The following is a 19,009-nucleotide window of genomic DNA, read 5'->3' as shown; positions in this document are numbered from 1 at the left end:
TTGATGCAGTCCTAGTGGCTGGATTGATCTGCAAACTCCAGGGCCCAATTCCAGGCCAAGTTCTTTTCCCTTCGTGTACCTGGTGCCCAGATCTCTCAGATTTTCACTTTCAGCCAGGTAGAAGCAATTCTATCATGTGTTCTTCCACCAAACCTTCAGCTCAACTTCAGCTGTTCTTCAGCTGCATTTAGGAGATGGAACCCAAAAGATGCTGCAGCACCAAGGCGGGTGTTCCCAGCCCGGCTCTAGCACTTATTTGTGATGACAGTGGTAAAACCTTCTCACATGCAGTTCACACAAATGAATTGTACCAGGAGCATCTATAAAAGCTGCAGTATCCTTTTAAAGAGCTCATAATGTCGTCATTTTTCAGTGGGTTTCTTCTCTAGAGGCAAATAATCACTTTTCCCATTAATGATCTGTAAATTGTTGGACTGAAACTGTTTCATTCATTTGGGTTTCAGCAAAGGTTATGGGCAGAATATTTAACATGAGTATGGGGATGGTACAGTGTGAATCATGTGGTGTTTCTTCCTGCTGCAAATGTTGAAGGCAATACAGCATCTGAGAACATTTTTTCCTCTCTGTCCTGGGGACTATTGCCATTTTTATTTTTCTAATTCACTCATGATTCCAGAAATTTTTACAGGGGCATGTAAGTGATAGGACAATAGGGAACAGTTTTAAACTAGGAGAGGGTTAGGGTTAGGGTTTAAGGTCCTATGCAACCCAAATCATCCTATGATTCTGTGAAATTTTGCTGATCCTCTAAATATGTTTGGTCTCCTACAGACTTCTCAAACTCCTCTTTGCTGGGCACAAACCCTGGTAGCAGCAGTTCCTGGCTTATACCAGGTCCAGGATATAATTTATGCACCAAAAGGAGTGTCAACACTGGAGTGTCTATCCTCTAAGTCATATATATCATATTAATTCAGAGATTTATGCTGCTTCCATCAGGTAAAAAAAAAACCCTCTTCTTTATGTTAATGCAAGGCATAGGTTGCCAAGTAAGTTTCTTTGCATCAGGTGATGGCAGATGGATTTCATTTTGCTGCAGATAACATTTGTGGACTTGAAATTTTGGCAAAGGAGGGAAAGGGTAAATTTTCTGTGATAAGGTAAACACAGGTGATGGGAAAGAAAGCCTGCCTTTTCAAGCCTAAGCAAACCCTTTAATGCTGTTCTTTCAGTTTAAAACACACACATTTTGTCAAAGTTCATCTAACCTGTGGACTCATGGAAGCACAGAGACTTCAATTATAAACATGCATGTGTTAATGCCAGCTATCAGCCTGTTCTATGAACAGCATGTTTAGCTGCATATACTGTGTATTAAACCACTATAGGACAGATGTTCTACTGAGTGGAATCCAGATGTAATGCCAACACCTGGCTTATCACTGACTCCCATGGCAGGTATTCGATTTAACACCCAAGACACCCCGAACAAACCTGTAGGTTTTGTTAACTCCAGCCTTTGCCACCTTCCTTCAGAAGCCCCTCATTCTGAATATGTGGTTTTGCATTTGTGAGCTTTCTCCTGGATTTCTTTTACTTTTCGACATAGGAATTTCAAAGCATGGCATCTAAATTCCAGGAATTTGATTTCCAAGCATGTTCTTTGTGCTGTTTACTCGCAAGCACCAGGTCAGGGTTGTTGCAAATTCTTTTCTCCTTATTTGTTTCCAGGGAGAAATAGAAATGAGAGTCTTGAAAACTGCAGATTATTTTATCAGGATGCCGGATGTTTCTCTCTAATTTGTCATTGGCCTTTACCAATTAGCAGCAAGCTCCTGTGGTAGATACAGCTTGGATCCATCTAGGGATTATATGGAAGAGCCTTTAGCATCTTGAGGAGTAAGGACCAAGTTTGGAGTGTATCACTTACTTTGTGATATTTGATAATGAATTCCAAAAGTTGGGAACACTGGGAATATTTAAATGCATTTAATTATTTTTAGGTTCATTATTTCACTATAAAGCTTTACTTTTAATATATTCTGGTCTGTCCAGTAATTTCACTTGCATACAAGCTCTGATCTCAAACCAAAGTTTTAATTTACTGGGGTTTTTTCTGTTAAAAAATAGGATTATACTTTTGATTGCCCTGTTCTTTTAAAAATTACTTGTGCGTACTCCTTGCTACAATTTAGGGTATTTATGAATGGTTCTACATAAAAGGAATGAAAATAACTAATTATAATAATACCACTAAATGCCATGGCTGGCTAGAAAGTGGAAATCCCTTCCCATTACATCTTTTCTGTTCTTAGAAAAGAAATTAATCCAACTCTTGGATGAAAATTGAAAACCACAGCATTTTTCATATGAATGGATTTCCAAAAATATCATATTTTCAGAAATTCCTGATTCAAGTTGCCGATAAAAATGAAATTGATTAAAAAAATTTAACCAATTAACGAGAAAGCCATATTTCAATAACACAGGAGGAAAACTCTTCAAGACAACCACTGTTTTCCTTGTCATGGAAAGGATATTTTCTGTTAGAAAAGTTCTGATATGGTCTACTGATTAGAGCGTCTGGTGCACCCAGCTGGCCTAAGGTAGGATCAGCTCTGAGGATGGAGCAGCATTTGTCCAACCCGTTGTTTCAGATCATACATAGAAGAGCCATTAGTGTCTCCAAGAAACTATTCCAGTGCCTGCCCCAAATGTCCTTGCCATGAGCCAGACCCTGTTCTTGTCCAGTCTGTGGCAAAAAGGAAGACTGGGACCTCCCTTTTGGCAGGAGCCTATGGATGCGGAAACATCCCATTTTCCTGTCACCATCCAGCAGAGAGATGCATACTGTGTTGTATGTCATCAGGATTTAGCAAGAGATAAGATCAAGGGTTGTTTAATCACCAAAAACAGGGAAAGTAACCCAGGTATGTCCTGGGTTCTCTGGAGGAGGTCAGCCAGTGACAGTGAGGTATAAATGTTACGTCCCTTCTGGACATCTTGCCTGCTTCTGTCTTGAACTTCCAGAAACAAATGCAAGAGAGAGTTTGCTACTGAAAATAATATTTTATAGCTATCACAGAACTATAGAACCATAGAATCATAGAACGTTTTGTGTTAGAAGGGACCTTAAAGATCATTTTGTCCCATGGGCAGTGGCACCTTCCACTAGATCAGGTTGGTCCAAACCCTATCCAACAGAGCAGCCACAGCTTCTCTGGGCAGCTTGTGCCAGAGCCTCATCACAGGGAAGAATTTATTCCTAATCTAAACCTACTCTCTGTTAGTTTGAAGCCATTCCTCCTTTCCCTGTGACTCCAGGCCTTTGAAAAATTTCTCTCCCCACCTCTCTGGTATTTTCCCTTCAGGTACTGGAAGGCCAGAACAAGGTCACCTCAGAGCCTTTTATGCTTGGGGGGAATATTTAGATGGAAAAACTTTGGTTCATCACACTTGGTAAACTTTGTTGCTTTGTTGCTTTGGTGTTTTGGTTTTTTTTGGTTTGTTTGTTTGTTTTTTTTTTTTCCTTTTTTTTTTCTTTAATCTAAGTGTTAAAAATTTGCAGATCTGTACTTTTAAAAAAAATCATTTAATTTTATGTTAGCAAGATGGGACTGGCAGGGACCCTCTGAGCACTGGGTCAGTCCCACATCTCATAATCCCATCTGTGGATTGGTGAAGATCCATCTTCTACAGCGTCTTGGGCTGCTGCCTTCATACATCCCTCATCCCCATGTCCTCATGGGCTGGTTGTGGGTGAGCTCACACTGTCAGGTCCCTTCATCAGCCTTCTCCCAGGACTCATTAGCTGCCAGATGAAATCCATTCCTATTTGTGTTAATAGTAAGTCTTCTCCCCACTTCTTTTAACCCCATTGTTTTATCTCTAGGCAGAAATTGCACCTCAGCCTTCATTTTATTGGGCTGAGCATGCCAGCTATTTTAATCTCCTCTGATAACTCAGGCTCTCCTCTGCTCACCTACAAGTCCTTCTTTGCAGATGTTCTCATTTGAATTAATCTGAACTGATACCAGGCAAAGAAAGGTTAGCCTGGCACATGCTTCCTTCAAGAAACCCATATGGCAATGCAGCTCATTTTGTGTTTACTTCCACATCCATAGTTTTTCCCTCTTTCTGTTCTCATGCCCAGTCTTAAACACTGTTTTTCCACCTGATGGGCTTGAACTTGCTTGAGTCAATCTCTTCTCCTTCCTAAAGGTACCTCTGTAAATCCTCATAGGAGATGCCACACGGTGCATTTCAATTTATTCCATTTCTCTTACTCTATATTCCACACAGTTTCTAGTCCAAAAACAAGTTTGTCACAAAGAATTAATCTGTTATAGAGACAAATAAACAAATATATATGAGAATATACACATCTATATACACATAGAAATAAAATACATGTAAAGATATGTGTTTACCTATAAATGTATACATATATTTATGAGAAGGACAGGTATATGGAAAGAGAAATATATAACAAAAATATAAATGAATTTTAGATGTCATAATGCTTCTGGGTCAGACTTGGGACATAATAGTGTCAGAGTGGAGGGAGAATTTGTGGATTGGACTTTTTATGATACGTAAATGGGAAAAAGGTGCAAAACAGGAGGTAGAGCTAATGAATCTAGGAATTTGCTCTTATCCTCTGAAATAAAAATACTGTTTTGAGTCACAGTTCTCACACCTTTGTTTAGTTAAAACTTGCTGCAGTCTGGCAATAACGGGTTATACAAAGCCACTTTTTGCATAGTTAAGCAAATACACTGTTAATTAGAGAAAGTAATATTCAAAGCTCAATAAACATTGATAAGTTCAGCGTGTTATTTAGCCACATAAATTCTTTTTAACATACTACTTTGATTCAACAGATAAAAAATAATTCAGAATTAAGTTGCTAGACTCAGCCCCTAAATGCACGCACAGTTTCCATGGAAGTCAGCATGTTGTAGGGCAGAATTTAGTCTGTGTGTTTAATTCATCTTAATCACTATTATTAATTCATAAGTACTGTTTCCAGAAATGTATTCAGTTAGTTTTACATTAGTCAAAATCAATTGTATGTGATTTATTTTGATCATTCAAGATTACAATTTTGATGTATTTGCTCTCATCCTGTATGTCAAGGAAGGCAAAGAGGAAATGCTCTGCTAAAAAAGAGTCAGCTTCTATCTATTGAATTAGTTTTTACTTCCCTTTATTGGGAATTCACATATTTTTTGGAACAATCATGGTTCTGGTTTTCACAACGGGATGATAAAGTGCATAATGAAATGTCACTGAGATGTCCAGTTAGACTTGGAAGCACAACATGGTGATTGTACCAGGCTGGTGGCCACAGGTGACATGGGTTCTCTGTTTGGTAGGCACACGAAAACGTAGGAGAGTTGGCCCAAAGTCTGGTTCAGCATCATCACTCATCAAATGTGCTTCAAAATTGGTTGGATCTTATGTCATCCAAACCAGCAGCTTTCTGAAGATTGATTTCAAATAAAGGGTTTCTTTTGGGCCCTCGCCAACTTCTGTGCTGCAAGAAACATGATATACTGGGGATTTGGGACAGGCCTGTGATGCTTCAGACATGGAAACTCACTTGGAACAAGTTTTTGGTGGCTCCTGTGATTTCAGAGTGAGCAGATGGTGTCAAGCACTTCTCCAGTGCAAAAGGGCAATACATGCCTGAAGGGAGGCATTCTCTGCCTTTGTCATGGATGTAAAACTCTTCATGTCAGTTTGCCCTCTGGATTGGATTTGTAGAGTTCTCCAATTTACCAGAGCCTGCCCCAGATATCCACCTTACAGCAGCAGCCCATACCATGGTGCTGGAGAGTGTTTGGGTAAGAGCTGAGCAGGAGGGCTGGATGCAGCCTGGGAGCTTGTACCAAAATTATGTGCTGTAAGGTGCATCCATTTCCCCTGGGAACAGGACAATTAAGTATGGCCTGAGGCAGCTTTGACTGTACCTTCTGCCCAAATTTGGACACACAAGGGAAGGGCTTGAATAATAGAATGACAGAATGGTTAGAGTTGGAAGGGACCTTAAAAATCACCTAAATACAACACCACTGGCATGGGACTTTCCACTAGAATGTATCCAGCTTGCAGGAACAGTGACTGTAACCCTGTCTTACTTTTGCAGGCAGCTTTGCTGGAGATTTTCATTGAAACAACTTGAAGAATCGGGCCCTCGGTTTACAAATGTAAGTGGCGACTTCAGGTCAGCACAGTGAATAAGGGTTTTGTTTGGCTGTTTTTCTTTATCTTTACACTGAGCCCCACTCACGCTGTGTCTCCAGTTTGCACTCACTTGTGCTTGTTGCCAGCTGGAAACACCACTAAGGAATAACCCTGGATGTTAAAGTCTATTCAAATTCAAAACCATGATTATACTTCTTCTGAAGATGCTCATTAGCTTCCCCACATATCTTTGTCTTTCTCTCAGTCTTTCCAGTTAAGTATTACCATTTTGAAAAAAAAAGGCACTCCTCTCTATTTTTGTGTCTTTAATGGCACCTCCAGCTAGAGACAACTCTGTATGGTAGAGGGAAAAACCCCAGTGATTAAACCTGGGATCCATGGGAGAGGAACCTCCCTGGCTTTGCACGGCGCAGGGTTGTTGTGCAGTGAGTTTGGTGAAGCTGAATTCACAAAGCTTTGGTGAATTAAAACAGCATGCTCCGTACCAAGATGCCTTCACTTCCTGTGCCTTAATGTTAAATCCTATAGTATTGTGGATCTTAAAGATGATTGAGTTATTTTTAAACCACTGGATGTCTTCCAGTCACTCTATTTCACACTGGATTAATTATGTAAGAATACTGACTTGTTCGTCACTAATGTTACAACTTTTAAAAACAACATGCTGTTTAAATTCAAGCTTGGCAACTCTTGCCTGAATCCCCTCAAATTTATGGCACCACACCCATAGCATAATAAAATCTTTAGTGGTCCTTTGTCTTTTAGCTTGCCTTCTATTTTTTCTCAAGGGTGTTTTATGCTGGAAGATGCATACAAAAGTTGTCCAGATGTTATTTGTATCAGAGCAGGGATTTCAGCCCAGCTATCTGTGGTTGCAAATGTTTATTTTAATGGGTTATTGTGCAATCCTCTCTGTGTGGACCTCAGTGGCCTTATATGTATGTTCTCAGCGATGCCAGCACATTGCTTTTAGAGGTATTATTGTAGTCCAACAGCACTGTAACTGGTCACTGGGGGGAGCAAAAAATGTAACACCTGTAGGAGCACAGGCGGGGTTTTGGCTGAGCTGGGTGCGAAGCGTCGGGGCTGGTGGGCGGTGGGTGGGAGCAGGGCTGAGACAAAGAGCTCAGCTTGGTCACCACGGGATGTGCTGGGAGTTTATTTTACCGTGGCTGTTGCAACAAACAAGAGGGGTGGGTTTATCGGACGTATTCGGGAGCCTCGTAAAGTCTCAACCGATGTTTCCTTGATGCTGGAGTAAATTGTTTATCTCGTAGCTGAAACCACGCCATGTGTACACCAATTAGGGCCGTGGATTTCGGCTCATTAAACTAAAATTTGAGATGTAAGTCTCATGATGGGCTGTGGAGACTAAGAACGGTTGCTGGAGGAAAATATCTGCAGAGCTCGGAGCCTTCCATCGAGCCTGTAAGCTGAGCCAGGCACTGTGCAGCACCAGAGATCTGTCTGCAGGCTCTTCTCTACCTGTGTGGGTCACACTGTGACCAAGGTGTTTCATGGCAAAGGGTTTAAAGCTAAATTTATGTGCTAAAAGTTCCCAGACTTACGTTTTCAAGAAATGTGAGCAAGAAGGATGATGGCATTTAATGACAATGACACTCATTTTGCACATGCAAAGAATCAAGGCCATTTAACCTTTAAGGCAAAACAACTATTCTATTTCAATGTTGTTTTATGTATTAGCAGTCACATATTATTTTGATATGCTTAATTAATATAAATAAGCTTAAGCCATTATACTGTCATTTAAACCCACACAATTTCCTTTTTGTAGGAATTTGTGTGTAATTTACGCTGTTGCGTTCAGCTCCTGATGTTCCAAAATCATGCTTAAAATAATTAGATTTAAAAAATACAATTGGAATTGTTCTTAGCCCTTTTATTTTTCGGCCTTAAATCTCACATTTTGAACTTCTCAATAATAAGGAGCAGGGGCTGTTTTTTAACAGCAAAAGTCAGTACTTTGGAGCATGGTAACATTCCTGGAGCTTGTGCTTTGGTTAGGTTGTCCTAGTGAACCAGCAGCAACACAGGCTTTGTTTGTAACTCTGCTCAACCCCACTTGTTTTGAACACTGTTCAGTCACAAAGGGCTTTTCCACTAGGAAATTAGTCCAAATAGCTATCTTATCCTCAAATTGAAGGTATCATGTCAGTTGTGAGTGGCATCAATCCCAGCGTGGGGATAGTTTAATTTGGAACCAGGGAAAGCAGTCAATAGATGACCTTTTATAAATCTGGGGCTGGGATGGACATTAAATATTTGTGTTTGTGAGATTGTAGCATTGGAAGAATATGGGACATGGCCTTTCTGATGAGACCCCACACTGCCTGCACAGGATGCACCTCCTCCAGTGCATCCTCCCTTGTGCCAGTCCCCAGAAAAAAAGGACCAAATATTTAACCTTTGAGCTCCTCCATGCCAGGGAAATCCTGGGTGCAATAAAGAGCAAATCCTTCCCACAGAGCCCTGGGCAGTTCACATCCATGAGATCCGTCTCTCCTTCAGCAGTGGGGTGGGAGCTGCAGACCCCGGTGCTCCAGCGGCAGCTCCACCTGCGGGTCATGGTGCTTGAAACCCCTCAGCAAAGCCTGGGAAAAAAACAAATCCCCATCTCAGGTCTTGGCAGGCGGCTCGGAAATCAATTGCTTCTCATTTATGTTCTGCAGAAAGTAAATGTATTTGTAAATTCGAAAGCAGCTGCTGATGCTCAGCAGTAAACTGATTTTGTTTTACAAAACCTTTACTGTTTGGTCTTAAACTAGTGAAGTTTTCCATGGATCCAGGACTCCTCTTCGCATTTCAGAGAGGATTTTGTCTAGCTGCCTCTGTGACATATGGTAATGCTTAGTGTGTGCTGTATGGCCTGGAGCCATACCACTGCAGCCTGTATGCTCCTCAGATCTCCCAGGCTAAGGGAATCGGGATGAGACAGGATTTGAATGCAAGGGACCTCCTAGAAAAAGTCAGAGTGCAGCGCGTTGTGCCGGTACGAGGACAGGATGTTCCTCCCTCAGGGCTGAAGCAATTCCCCACACGGGGCTAAGGTGACTGTGCTCTCCCAGCGTCAGCCTTTCGGATGACTCAGATTATAAAAGGGATCACTAATGCACCATAAAAGATCTCACAGCTCTTAGCCATGGGAAAACAGCAAACAGTCCCCCTTCCCAAGGTAACCCAGAGGAAGTGGTGGTGTGGAGCAAAGCACCGTGAGATCTTTTCTCATCTTGTTTCTGGGGAGAGGATGTTGCCGTTACCACCTCCCATTTCAGGGTGCAGCCAACTCTGCTGATAACTCACTGCTTGTTTCTGACACAGGCTGCTCCCAGTCTCCCTGGGAAGTGGGGAGGGGTCCAACAGCACCCCCAGTGCAGCCTGGTGGGCATGAAAACCCACCCATCTCTGTGTGTCAGGGTGGGAGAGGAGGGAAGGAGCATGGCTTGCAGGGAGGCTTTGCAGGCTCTTCTTGGCGATGTTATTAATTCGTTCTGGGACATTGGGAGACTCGTTTAACCTCTCTTTGTCTCAGATTCAAACCTCTACAAGCAGTTATTATAACATTTGGCTGCATTATGGCATTGTTGAAAGGCTTAATTAAATTAAGTGTTCTGAGATCTTTGAATGAAAGGTGCTATCCAAGGGAAAGCCTGTTGATGATGATGACTCTAAATTACAAGGCCAAGTCCTTCAAAAGTTTTACTCGGTCCTGGGTTAGACAAAGTTATTTTTAAACACTGTTTCATGTAACATTAAAAGTGTTTGGGGAGTGCCATGTGTACAGACATGACATCTGACCAGCAGTGGGAGTGATTTGTCAATGCAGGGTTTAAATGGCGGGAACCAACCACACATCATTCACATGCAGGTAAACGTGCTGATCACAGGCAATTTTTAATTTTTTTTTTTTTTTTTTATAAATTTATTTGAAGACCTTTATTGGAAAGAATGGCCAGGACTTTTCATTATTTCAGGAGAAATGCTGTCTCAGGTGGGAAATTAAAAGGAACTACCCGACGAAAGTTTGTAGGCATCGTAGCCAAAAATGCATAAGCAGATGTCTTCTTTCTTCAAACCCTTGAGTACATCCCTGGGAGGACGATATGCTAAGTTTGTTGTTTGCCTTCACTAGGTGGTATATTAACAACAGCAAGAAGGCAAAAGTCTTTTTAAAATTTGTATTCCTTTGCAACTTACACAAAAACTCCTGTGCTTTGGCAGTAGGACTGTAGCCCTAAAACTCTTGTTCTTTCTTCCTATCCAACTTCTCATTGGCATCTTTTTCTTCTGAACTTGAAAGACAGTTTTCCTAACTGCTTTTATTGGGAAGCTTTGTCCCACAATACTACACTGTAACCACTGCATGCCTTTTCCCCTCTCTCTGTTGCTGTCTTGAGCGAGATATCAATCCTTCCTAACCTTTCCCACCAATTTGTCCTCTTTTTCCAGAGTTTCCCTCTATTGTACAAAACCTACCTTATCAAATTCATCAGCAACAAAAGGGTGAATCATAGAATTGTTAGGACCTCTAAGATCACTGAGTCCAAGACCTTATGAGGATATTTTAAATGGCCTCATTTTTTTGGTGGGTACCAGAGGCAGAGAACCACATTGGGCAGCCTGGGCTCCTTAAAGGTCTGCTTTGCAGCCTACTATATAATAAGTGTGATTATTTCAATAGACAGGATGGATGGTATTTTGGTTAAAGCCTTCAGGAGATCAGGATTCAGCTTCTAGCTCTGCACGCTTCCTGTGTGGTTTTGGGAAAGACACTTTGTGCCATAATTCCCCATCTGCAAACTAAAGATGATATTACATCCTGTTTCTCACCTTCTCCCTGCAAGCTCTGTAAAGCTGCAGAGCCTGTAAGCACTGTGGAGCAAATAATGGCACTTTTTTATGCAGCACTTTTCATATGAGAGTTTCATTCTCAGCTGAAGACTAATGACTGTTGTAGTGTTAATAATAAATAATAATTGTAATCATACATAATACTTTCAGCCTTACTTGCACTTAAGATTGATTCTTCCAGACTTTCTGCAAGTTTACCTTGGGACCAGCCTGAGCAAAGAATAATCATATCAAACTGTGCTAAATAACGTGGATTTCTTTTCCCATACACTTTCTCCGTATTTACTGAAGAAGAATGAACAGTAGACTTAAGACCATCAAACTCATTTCACCTTTGTAATATTTAAACTAATTAGTCTCAGAGATGAAAAATGCATTGCTCAGATTCCAGATAATCTTAAACAAAACACTTCATGCTGATTTTATTCTGCTCCTATCTGTGCAAAGATTAAACAAAACCCACAGTTGGTTTCATCTGCCAGGCTCAAAAAAAAAAAATAAAAAAAATCGTACCACAGAAAGAGAAAGGGGGGAAATAAATCCAAGGCAAGGTTTGCAGTGCTCTGAGTTTGCTCATCCTTAGTTTATCTTCTGCAAATGAGCATGTATAAAACAGTCCACCTACTGTTCTAGTTGCCACGATATAATGCAGTTCCACTGAATGATCCTGTTAACCTAACCTTCAATTTGCTGGGATTTGAACTCTGAATTACAGCTTACTAACATAGTTTAACAGCTGGTACAAGGGCTTCTTTTGAATTTTTAATCACATGAATTAAAGATTGCTGGAGATGCTTTTCAGACCTCCACTAGCAGTGATCCAATGTACAGAAAGACAAGTATAGGTAGCCCCATGAGGATTAAGAGCACAAAGGTACTATGGCTTGTGAAGCTATGCTGCACTCTTTGCTTGCCAAATTAGGAATACTGGTGCAAATTATTCATGTGAAGATAAATTCACATTATGACTCCAAACAGATTTAAACCCCCCTTTTTAGCTGGCAGTTTTATACACAGCGTGCATTGCACAGAGCACAGGTTTTGAAGATAAAGCTTAGTTTAGCAAAGTATTTCTTCTGTTCTGTGTGTAAAGGGGACACAGACACAGGCACACAAGCAAGAGAGAGAAAGAAGTATGTATAGAGTGATTGCAACTGATATCTGGAATGCAAGGAAAACAAACATGACCGTCTGTGGATGTTTGGGGGTGGATGTAATCATTTGTTGCCGTCGTACATTGTGTGGAATGTGTGTGTTTAGATTCTGCACTCTTTGTGTCTCCCATTATTTATTCCAAGAAGATCTCTCTTATTGAGGATATTTCTTAGGGAAAGGGGGGGAAAAAAAAAAAAGGAAAGGGAAAAAAAAGAGACAAAAATGTAGTTCAACTGGAAGCTTCTCTACCCTGACACGCCAGTTGATGAGTGCTGTGAGAACTTGGGAAAACAGACCCTGCCTCCCAAGTTCACTACCCCTGCAAACCTGAAGATCAGCAGAATAAAGTGGATGGAGTTGTTTAAAGAAAGTGAGTAGGGGGAGGAATAAAAAAAGCTAAAACAAAAATTAGGGCAGCGGGAACAAGAAAGCATGTTGCTTCTTAATTATGCTGTGTTCTCTCTCTAATGGATTGGCCTCCCCACACGCTCTAAGTAAAGCAACTGGCATGTGGCATCCTCTGCAGTGAGAGGAGTGGTGGCAAGTGTACAGCTGTTCGTGCTGACACACAGGTGTTTGGTTTTTGGATCCTTTAGCTAGACAGATTTTTAAGGGTGTACGGGGGAATCATCTGCAGTTGTTGCACAGAAAGTGAGTTGTCCAAGAATACTTAATTATTATGTAAATCCCACTCCGCAGCCAAGGCTCGGGGCTGGAGTCGGAACCGCATCCCCCCCCGCTCGCTGCCAGCTCTGGGTCACTGTCTGATTTCCGTACTCTACCTTTGTCATTAAGTGCTGTGTGTGAGCTGGCAGGGCTGGACAACCAGGAGAGCAAAGAGGCAGGAAGGTCAAGTGACAATGAGAGGTGGCTGCAGCAGTCGGGGTGATCAGTGCCCCTCTCGGTGCCACGGGATCCCCGGGAAGAGAGAAGTGACACCGTGCTGAGTCATGGAAGAGGTGATGCTTAGGCTACAGGGATGCTTTTCCCAGTCCTTGGGGGAAGGATTAAGAGCAGCAGGTGGGGAGAATGCTCAGGCAGAGCTTTGGCAGCTGATTGTCCTTTTGTGAACAGTACTTGCTCCGGCAAGTACTGAGCTCATGCTGCACTAACAGACTGAGCAATAGAGTGGCTGGGATAGAGTTCACTTGAGTGGAAACAGGGAATATCATCTCCTCCTACCAAATTCCCTCTGTGGATATGTGGATTTGTCCTTTTCCTTTTAGAAGCCTCTACATCTAATGGTGCCTCAGTTTCCCCAACTAACAAGTTATTTGATTTCATCAAATGAAACACGTTATGGAAATGGAGGGCATGGTGCTATATTTTCTGTAAATTACTAATATGTATAAACCATTATATTTTTAATGATCCATTCAGAGCTGACAAATGGAGCAGAGGTGTCAAGAGTAACTGGGTGGATGTGGCCAACAAAGCCAGGTGGGAAGGGGCTTTGAGCAACACTGTCTAGTAAAAAGTGTCTCTACCCACACTGGGGGGATTTGGAAGAAGATGATCTTTAAGTTCTCTTCCAATCATTCTGTGATGTCAACATGAAAGGTTTTGAGGGACTGCAGTGTACAGGTCGATTTCTCCTTGTTCCTTTGGAGCTCCTGGGGTGGATCAGAGGGCTGCTGATGGATTCGCTCTCCACTTACACCCACCAGCTCTAAGCGAAAAAATGCTTTAACTTCATATTTGGCCATTTTTTTGGGCACGATTTCACCTTGGGAGACATAAATTTTTGTTTTGCATGCTCTGGGGCCCCTGGGTTTTGGACTCCTGTTGGTAGCCCTACCAGGTGTCTGTACCTCTCTGCCTGCTGCTGCTGTGGTGGGCACTGACCTCCCCAGGTTGCATCGCTCTGGTGATGGCTGAGCATCGCCTTGACGGGCAGCACCACAAGAACAGCAGGAGCAGCATGGCCAGCCTTAACGCTTTCCTGTAATTCAGATTTGAGTGATGAAACCCAAGAATGCAGAGCAGCTGGGAGTGGGTCTCAGAGCGCTGATAGTGGGCAAGCTGGGGAGTATCACGTTTCCCTCCTGGGAATAGGCATTTTTTTCTCCTAGAGTTAAGCCTTTTGTTTTGTTTGTGCATTCTGCTCTTACTTTTGCTCTTTTCCCCCCATAGCTGACAATGGGAAATAAATCAAATTCATCTCTTCTTGCTTGCAGTTTCCCAGGGAGGAGGAGAGGAGGAACACCTCAGCCTGTTCCCCCGTGACTCCCAGCCTTGCTTGCTGGTCTCCAAAGCCCAGCATCGCTGCGCAGCTCCCGAGGTCTGGATGTTGCCATCCATCACTGCAGCCCTGGTTCCAGCGCTTGCTAAACTGCCTGAATTTCCTGCTGGCTCAATGAACAGCTTCCAGCTTGTGGTACATTATATAGCTACTGGGTGAATGGGGCTGAGCGTTCCTGTTTGGCTCCGAGCGCCGCGTTCACCTGAGCTCGCTGGCAGGATGAATAGTTCACCGCGGTTCTAGTGCTAACCCCCTTTGTGAACTAGCAGTGAGCCATGTACCTTATTACAAAGGCCGACAGCTCCCTGGAAACTTAAATCCACTCTTTTTCCTCTCCCTACCGTAGGGAGCTATAAAAGAAAAGGACTTGGTTGGTAGGCATGTAATATAACAAAAAACCCTCTGTTGTGGCAAGATCCAGACTCCCCAGTAACAATGAGGATTATGCTCTCACATCGAAAATGCAGTTGCTAGTTTCAACTGCAGTACCTTATTACAGATTCCTACAGAGTGCATTTATGTCAGGGGCTCTCATGTTTAACTTAAGTCAAGCCTGAGTAGCAAAGAGAGCTCGGCAGCTTCTGGGTTTTTTTCTGAGATGGAGGGAAAAGATGCAGCTCGGTATGTGGTTTTGGTGCTACCTTCCCCCAAACCACTTCTCAGAGAGCTTTAAATAGCCTGACACTGGCACCGGGCAGGAGCTGGCAGAAGAATGGATTTTTTTCATCTGATGGCTCGCCAAGGTTGTTTTCAAGAAGGAGAAGTAGAAGAAGAAGAGAAAAGAAAAAACCCAAAAAAATCCTTTTGCATGCCAGTCATTCATTGCCTGCCAGTTCCCATGGTTCTCCTATGGATGGTAGCCACAGAACTATTCAAAGTACAGTAAACACTGAGGAAAGTGAAAAGAAACTCATGAAGCAGAGAACAGAGAAGGAAAAAGAGTTGGATATAGGATACATGGTAGTAAGAGTCACTGAAGGATTATTTTAGGATGTACCACGAATACTTCCCTCATTGCCAGCAGTAGCTGGACCAGCACAGTGTAGGGAGGACCTCACTTCTGCTGGATGGGGAAACCAGCTGAGGATACAGCAGCTGGGGGCAATGGGGAGGCAGTAACACTGTTCTGGAGTATCCAATATGGAAAAGAAGGGTGTCTACAATGTCATTCAGCTGCACTTAGGAAAAGTATATATAGTCCTTTGCACAGACTGGGAGACCCAGGGAACTTCTGCCATCACTCTGCTCTCTTCTGCTCTTTCAGCCCCTGCAGAGGAGTAAATGTTTTTATAATTATTTTTTTTATTATTAATTTTTTTTTGTTTCATAAGTCAGGGAAGAAAAGAGAGAAGATGAAGCCTGACATCCCATCCCTGGAAGTGTTCAAGGCCAGGTTGGATGGGGCTTGGAGCAATCTGGGATAGTGGAAGGTGTCCCTGCCCATGGCAGGGGTTGGAACAGGATGAGCTGTAAGGTCCCTTCCAAACCAAACCATTCTAGGATTTTAAGTCTTGTAGTTTCCCTCCCACCTGATGCATTCACATGAAATCACTTCTTATCTCCAGGGTAAGAGAGCTGTAGATAGAGATGCTCTATAACAAGACCACTTATGCAGGGGAGATTGCATTGCCTTCACTACATGTATCATATTTAACCTCTGTAGGACAAGAGAGGGGAGGTACCAGAGAAAACATAATTACCTCATTAAGAACAAGTCTTTTATAGAGAGGTTACCACTATGAATTTTTCTGATACAGTTAAACACAGGAAAGGTGCTCGGATGGGTCAAAACCTTCCCTCCCTGGAAGTGGTACAATCTGTTTTCCATATCAGTTCTCCTTTAATACTTTCTTTATCAAAAATCTCTTTTCTTTGACAAGTTGACTAAAACCTGACAGATTTATTTGTCATTTACATTATCAATTACACAAACTACCCCAGACTGGATCTGAGGATAGCTTTCCACTTACTCTGATTAAAAGATAATGGGAAGTCTCACTGGCCTAGGACAGTTCTGAGATTCATTTTTTTCTTGAGCCTGAGGTTGGTACCTATGACAGACACCTGGCTCCTTGCCTTGGCCGTGCCTTTTGTTATTCTAGTTACTCTCCCTGGTGCCATGTCAGAGTCTCCCCTGCACTCACCTGTGTGACAGTTTGTCTCCTGGTTGTGTAAAATAAAAATTCAAAATAGGAGTTATTTATGGTATCAAATTATGTGTTGCTTAGAAAAAAAAAAGGCAAAGCAAAAAAAAACACACAGAAAAAGTCCTAAATCAAACCAGGTATTCTCTGAAAGAAGGAAAAGATGCACTGGGAGAAGAGGACTCTGAAGGTGAACACCAGAAGCCTTGAAGTTTGACTCTTGTGAAGATAAGAGGAACCAAAACACATAGTGAATTTTTTTTCTTGATCTTTTTTCTTCTTACTTGATCAGAACAGCTTTACAAGCAACAAGTGAAAGGTGGTGATGAGCACCTGCACATACCTGAGGACCATCGGACTTTGAGGGTCCTGGTGTTCCCCAGGAAGATGAGACCCTTGGAGGTGAGTGACACAGTCCTGTGCAATCAGAAGGTGGATACTGGGATGGCCGAGGTCCACTTGGGTTTGCTCATCATGTGCTCTGTATTTGTGTAAATAGAAGAGGGTCCCAGGGAGATCACAATTGTCTCACCAGCTCCCTCACCAGCTTCCAGACCCCTCTCTCGTGCAGCTGCAGCCGTGATTCATCTCTGTTCCCATGCTCTCCTCACCAGGGAGAAAGCAGCAGGCACCTGGTGTGCTAAATAATCCTCAAGGAGTAGGCTCGGAGAGCGTTAACTCTTCCATCACCATATCAGGGTGTTTGGCAGAGCACATGCCCAGCAGTGGGAGAGGATCCCACAGGAAAGCTGTGGAACACCTGGTTTTTATAGAAGTGTTGTACTCGAGGAGCACAACATTGCAGATCTAATGCACAGGGCAGAGTGTGTCAGAGAAATGGAAGGGGGGAAAAAAGGCAGTCTTGAGAGTGTATGGGTCTGCTCAAAACACCTGTAAGTAACACCAGAGAGGACAGATTTGAAATGGAGATATGAAGGGGTGAAAGCCTCTGGATGCCCATCTCAGCTGTAGGAAGGCAGGCAGTAGTATCAGGGGAGGGTCTGAGAGAGGTCTGGTTGATGCTTATAAGAAAAAGGAGGCTGAGAGTTCCCTTTGAATCACTAAAACTAGAGATTAGGGTCAGCCTGGTTGCTCCTCAGGTTGTTCCCAGGGCTGCACATAAAAAGGTTGGGATGGGAGGTGACTGTCGAAGGAGACTGTGCATACCTTGGTTGGACACGAGGAAGAATTTATTCACTGAGAGGGTTGTTAAGCATTAGAAGGGGCTGCCCAGGGAGCTGGTGGAGTCCCTGTCCCTGGAAGTGTTCAGGAAACAACTGGTCTAGTTGGCAGGGTGGTGTTTGGTCAAAGGTTAGACTTAATGATCTTGGAGTTCTTTTCCAACCTAAACAATTCTGTGATTCTGTGATCCCTGCAACCATTTCCTCTATCACAAGGTTTACGGTGGTTTAAAAGGCTCCTGCCCTTTTCTGCCCTCATTTCAAGAATGGTTTGGCCTTATACCACCAAAAAAGGGTAGACAAGGGAAAGGAGAGTTGACAATAACTCTCTTTTGGACTTTTTTCTGACTCTTTATGCTCTGGGAAATGAGGGAGTGGGAGGAATGCACTCAACACAAGCATGTCCACCTGTGACTCCACACTTGTGCAGCAGGTTGTGCAGTGACCCTGCGGAGCTTCCTTCACTCTCCTGATGATTTATAGAGGAATTTGCAGCAGGGAGTGCAACTGGAAAAAAAAAAAATATCCTACAAAATAGAGTAAGTGCTGCATGTGTTTAAGGCAACTTGCCTGGTGTCTACAATACACATCAAAAAACAACAACGAAAAAGTTATACATGCTGAGAAAAGAGGTGTCTGGTCATCTGGGACCACGTTCTGACTTTGTTCCTGAGCTGTTGAATAATTCAAAGAGCCAAACTGATATCCAAGCAGCAGAGTGTAGGTGTAGACCCCTGGCTTTCCAATGCACCTGCTGTGGGTAAGTCATTGCACTGGATGGCCGGTTCAATTCCAGGGACACAAAGTGCTGGAAGAAAGACAGACAACCTGTTTAAATACACCCCAGAAATGATGAGTTAGAGTGAGGTTATTTAAAGCTTAAGAAAATTTGTCAGAGTGTCTATTGCTGTTATCCATGTCTTTCCCCTTCCTTGGTCCCAGTTCTCTGCCATGTTAATGTGTCCAGAAGAGGTGGCCTTGTCAAGCTTTCAGAAGGCAGAATACTGAAAAGGTCAGAGTTGTATTCTATGACAGAGCATGTAAGTCATTATCATTCTAATATTGCCTTTGTAATGAGAACGAGAGCAGAGCAAATTATTTTGAAATACGCTGTAGAACTTGGAAAAATGTAGTTATATTGCTGCCTAAGTTCTTTAATGACAAGTGGATTCTATGTGTGTCTTTATAAACGTTCTCTGTAGCTTGGAGGAGGCTGAAAGAAAAAGATTTGTTGCAATTTCCATGGT

Source organism: Corapipo altera, unplaced genomic scaffold, assembly GCF_003945725.1.
Source record: "Corapipo altera isolate COAL_440 unplaced genomic scaffold, ASM394572v1 68, whole genome shotgun sequence".
NCBI classification, from domain to species: domain Eukaryota; kingdom Metazoa; phylum Chordata; class Aves; order Passeriformes; family Pipridae; genus Corapipo; species Corapipo altera.
The sequence above is the reverse complement of the archived record's forward strand: the minus strand, read 5'-3'. Positions refer to the sequence as shown.